The sequence below is a fragment of the Myotis brandtii genome, unplaced genomic scaffold (assembly GCF_000412655.1).
Source record: "Myotis brandtii unplaced genomic scaffold, ASM41265v1 scaffold185, whole genome shotgun sequence".
Classification (NCBI taxonomy): domain Eukaryota; kingdom Metazoa; phylum Chordata; class Mammalia; order Chiroptera; family Vespertilionidae; genus Myotis; species Myotis brandtii.
The window spans coordinates 8,438,030-8,443,529 of record NW_005356870.1 but is presented as its reverse complement, the minus strand read 5'-3'; the positions used below and the strand labels follow the sequence as shown (position 1 = coordinate 8,443,529).

The 5,500-nt window shown below is 42.1% G+C and overlaps 1 pseudogene; it reads right to left on the bottom strand.

Moving 5' to 3' along the window:
• Nucleotides 1-5,222, bottom strand: part of LOC102258988 — a 14,605-nt pseudogene extending 9,383 nt beyond the window's left edge.
• Between the last annotated feature and the right edge of the window lie 278 nt (nucleotides 5,223-5,500).

Genomic DNA, 5,500 nt, shown 5'->3' with positions numbered 1-5,500 from the left:
CCCTGCTCTGAGCCCGACCAGGGGCTGCACCTAGGGATTGGGCCTGCCCTCTGCCACCCGGGAGCAGGCCTAAGCCAGCAGGTCATTATCTCCTGGGGGTCCCAGACTGTGAGAGGGCACAGGATGGGCTGAGGGACCCCCCCCTTTCCCCCCGAGTGCACAAATTTTTGTGCACCAGGCCTCTAGTATTTTATATTAGCTTCAGGTGTACAACATAGTGGTTAGGCAGTCAGAATTGCTATCCTCAAATCAACAAACAAGTGTTGATGAGGATGTGGAAAGGGGGAAGCCTCATACACTGTTGGTGAAATTGCAAATTGGTGCAGCCACTGTGGAAAACAATATGGAAGTTACTCAAAAGCTAATATCTTCTTTTGTAAGTTTTAAATATCCTGGCTATATCAGTTCAGAGAGGTATTTTTCAAATCTTCACCCTCAATATGCTATGGGCTTCAATCTCATATCTAAAAAAATCACGTGATAATGTGTTTAAATGAGTACACTCATATATGTACTGCATTTCCTTATAATAAATGTAAAATGGTTGTATGGTAACCATTGCAGCACATAAGAAAAATTGTAGGCTTTGGAGCTGGGGAAACATTAATTCATATTCCACTTGACTTTGAAATTTTCCATATACTAGCTACTTAGCCTCGTCGCCTTCGGCAAAATGAAGAAAATAATGCCACCTTACAACTTTACTGAGAAGGTTAAAAAGGTAATGCATGTAAAGCACCAAGATCACTGCCACAGAATAGATGAAAAATAAATGTGACTTCCCTTTGCTTCCTTCATATTAGCATATGAAACTATTAAATATTATTTTTCTAATCCAGAAATCATTTAAATGCATGGTGCATGAATATTTTAATTCACTCAGCCTTTAATGATTCCTTATTCTCTCATTAAATTAAAAAAGTTAATAATACAAAATACTATACTATTTTAAAATAAAGCAAGCAAAACTGCAGACATAAAAAGAGAAACATTCTTCTGATGTATTGTGAATTAAGTTGTTACCTAGGCAGTATCGAGTCTAAATTTAGAAAACAATTCCTGAGTCTTCTGTCTTCACTTCTTTCTTTCCTCCCCTTGTCTTTCTCTTCTACTCTCCTTCCCTTTCCAACCTTCCCATCCCCTGCTTTTCTCTAGTTTTTCTATATATCTTTATGCATTCCCTTGGTGATCTCATTGTTGTACATATCAATTCAGTGCTGATGACTCCCAAATTCATGTCTGTAACCGAGATTCTTCTCTTGAATTTTAGACTCATACATCCAACTGTCAACTCAACATTCACAGCTTGATGTCTACCATAAATAGAAACCTCACATTCAATACAGGCATGAGCAAAAGTACATTTACAGTTGTGAGTACACAAAACACAGAGTTAATAAAGCTATTGTAATGGTCATAAATAACCTGAATGACTTTTTCCATATGAAAAACTGTAAACCCACTTTTGACCACCCCTGTATTGCCAAAATAGAACTCCTGAGCTTTCTCTGAAATCATGTTCCACTTATAATCTTCTCCATTTCAGTTGATAGCAATCCAATATTTTCATTTTGGAGGCCAAAAACAGTGGAGGCATCCTTGACCTTTGTATTTTTCACACATTCATTATAATGTGCCAGGAAATCTGATGACTCTCCAGAATCTGGTCACTTCTCATTACCTCCACTCTGTTGTCTTGATCTGTTATCCTACAGTCTCTTCTCAACATAGAATAAAAAATAATTTTCTAAAATGAAGTTATATTATGCTAATTCTGTGATCAGTATCTTGTAGTGGCTCACAATTTACTTAGGTTAAAAGTCAAAATTTTAATTGTGGCCTTCAAAAAACCATCTTTTATTGCTGCCTCTAGCATGGAAGTTTTCAACTGGGGATGATCTTGCCCCCTAGGATATACTGCAATTTTTGATGGTCACTACTCAGGAGAGAGGACAAATGTGACTATCATCTAGGATAGAAACCAAGGATGTTAATAAATATCTTATAATTCCCAAGATAACCTCTGGGCTATTCCTTTACAAGGAAAAAGTCAGTCTAAAATATTAGCAGTAAAGAAAACCAGATGTAGAGTCTCATTTCCAAAGCTTTTCTTCTCTCTCTCAACTCCAACACTGGCATTCTTGTTGAGCTTTGGGAACAGGATATGAAGACCTCACACCATTTCCCCTCAGCCTGGAATATCTAACTCTTAGAAATTTGTATGATTTTCTCCCTTGCTTTCTCTTACCTCTGTTCAAATATTCTGTCTCACTGAGCCCTTCTCTAATCACCTGATATTAAATAGAATTCCCACACACTGATTTTGCCCTAGCAGTCTATATAGAACTTACTACCATCTGATATTCTCTAAATTGTATTATTTGTTTAATCTCTGTTTCTCCTCACTAAAATGTAAACTCCAATTGGTTGGGTGTTTTTGTCTGTTTTATTTACTTTTTCCCCCTCTCTAGAACAATGACAGACATACAGAAGTTAATAAGTGTCTGTAGAAATAACATTTCAACATAACAAAATGGTGGAAATCAACAGGGTCTTCTAATAGTCTAGGAGACAAGTACCAAACCTAGACATTGACTGAAGCAATCTGGAAACAGGATAAGTCTGAATTGTTTGGTTAGAAGGGTGATGCTTGCCTCTATGTATTTTAGGGAGAGGGTATAGCTCCCCCAGAGGCCTTGCAGTTGGAGGAAGTGTGTTCTGTGGAGAAATAATGGAATAAAGCCTCAGAGGGCACAGAGTGAATCAAAAGAGTTCAAGTGGGTGAGTGCAGCAGAGAAGAAAGATGCAGGGCACCCTAAGCTACTAGAAGCCTGCCTATTCTTTGAGTGAAGTGAGAAAGAGGATAAACCATGTAAACACTTTAAGTGAAAGATACCTCATCACACCCCAAGTCAGAATTGCTGGGAAGTGAAGACTGAGCTGGAAGAGAGGCAATTTAGAAAGGAAGATTGATTAGGAGCTAGTTCTAGTGCTAGGAGAAGAGGTGATAATGTTTTTAAATATTTTACTTCTTGTACATATTCTTAGCTATTCGCATTAGTTTCATTTAAAGAAACGTATAGCAATTCTCATGGGATGAGGTTCCTTACATTCCTTTATATTTGTTGTGTTAGTTTGATGATTAATGTGTGTGTGTGTGTGTGTGTGTGTGTGTGTGTGCGTGCGCGCATGCGCGGGAGTGCACACATGTGTGTTTAAGGAGAAAGGAAGACAGGGAGACTCAGGGAGGGAAAGAGGGAGAAAAAGAGAGAGAGGGGACAAGAGAAAGAAAGAGAGCAAAATGTTTTTTGTTTCAAATTAAAGTGATCACACCTCCTCCTTTCCCCCCCTTCTCTTGGCTATTATGCTGCTGCTAATATTTTGGTGCTTAAAAACAAAACAAAATTCTGAGGTTGTAGCAGCTACAACACAAAGTATGTACTAACCACTACATGGTCAAAACATGCCACCAGAGACACCTGCCACAGGCCCAAGGCAAGGGAAGTAAAAGCAAAAATAAATGAATGGGACTATATCAGACTAAAAAGCTTCTACATAGCAAAAGAAATCACGAACAAAACAAAAAAGGCAACTAAACGAATGGGAGAAGATATCTGCAAACAAAGCCTCCGTTAATAACCAAAATATACAAAGAACTCATACAACTACCTCCCTCCCCCAAACAATCCAATTAGAAAATGGGCAGAGGACTTGAAGAGACACGTCTCTCAAGAAGACATACAAATGGTCAAGGCATATGTGAAAAGATGCTTTACTTTTCTAGCTATTAGGGAAATGCAAATCAAAACGACAATGAGATGTCACTTCACACCTGTCAGAATGGCTATTATCAACAAGTAATAACACATGTTGGAGAGGTTGTGGAAAAAAAGGAACCCTCATTCCCTGCTGGTGAAAATGTAAATCGGTGCAGCCACTATGGAAAACAGTATGAAGGCACCTCAAAATTTTAAGGATAGAGTTACCATATGACTCGGCAATTCCTCTAAGAACTATGTAAACATTTATTCCTAAAGATATACGCATCCCTATGTTCACTGCAGCATGATTCATGGTGGCCAAAACATGGAAACAACCAAAGAGTCCTTCTATAGATGACTGAACAAAGATGTGGTACACATATACGAAGGAATATTACTCAGCCATAACAAAAGATGAAATACTGTCATTTGTGACCACATGGATGGATCTTGAGAATATTATGCTAAGCGAAGTAAGTCGGATGGAAAAAGAACCATGATTTCACTCATATGTGAGATACAAAACTGGAAGCAACAACAAACAAACAAAAGCTCACAGACACGGACAAAAGCAGGGTGGTTACCAGCAGGGAAGGGAAATGGGGGGAAGGAGATTGACTGTGGGTGGTGGGCACATGCTTTCTACACTTGAAAGCTAAATAACTGTATTAACCAATGTCACCGCAATAAATGTAATAAAATTTAAAAAAGGGAATGCAAAATAACTCAATTTTTATGTTGATTACATGTTAATATGGTAACATTTTGGATATATTATATTTTTAAAAAAACGACTCACCTTCCCATACAATCCCGAGAGGGGTCCATAAGGCTTGCCCTGGGCTCCCTTGGTAACTTAAAGAGAAACTTTCACAAAAGTTGGCGCCGTTGATGTCCTGCAAATAGCGGAGGAGGATGTCCTCAAGTTCCTGCAGAAGGAATCCACTTAGGTGGCACCAAGCTTGAAATTCAAACAGCGCGGTCCATTTACAAAAGGCAAAGTGAGGGCACCCGCATCGAAGAGAACCTGGGAGAGATTCTGAGAGCTTTCATGTCACCTTACCAGTGACATCCCGGCCCATGGCAGGGCCGCGTTCTTCCAAGAGTACCGTCCAGAGAGCTGCGCTCAAGTCTGCTGCCGCCACCGGCCGCTCCTATGGGCAGCGCCTCACTCCTGGCCCCTTCCCTCCCCGGACTCACACGGCCTCCCGGGGGTCAAGGCTTCCTTCCGGTGGCTCCTGCTCCCAGGGCGCCGCCAGCACCCACGAAGGCGTCGTAGGCTACCCTGCCTCGCATGGCTCGGTGTAACAGAGACTCTCCTGGGCTCCATGGGGACCCTGCCATCGTGCACAGCAGCAAGGAAGCTCTCTCGGCAGGTCCCTCGTGGTAAACGCGGCCCAGGCGGTCTACGCATGCGTGGCAAACTCTGGCATCCTCTCGCGGGAACACCTGTGACCTCATGCGCCCAGGGCTGCTGCTTCCGAGAAGGGAAAGGAAGAGCTGGCTGCTTCTGAGAAGGCGGTGCCCAGGGAATGGACTGCGCCAGCCCCCGGCAGCTGCTCAGTTTGAGGGTGCAGGCGGGTCTGCAGGTGCCCGGTCCGCTCTCTGTGGATCCAGGGGTTCCCTGCTGCAGCCGGGAGCCCTGGGCCTGCACCCCCCCTGATAGGCAGCTCCCGCGCTCGGCCACTGACAGGGTAGGTGAAACCGCTGAGTGGCTTTCCGCTGACTCGTAAAAAACG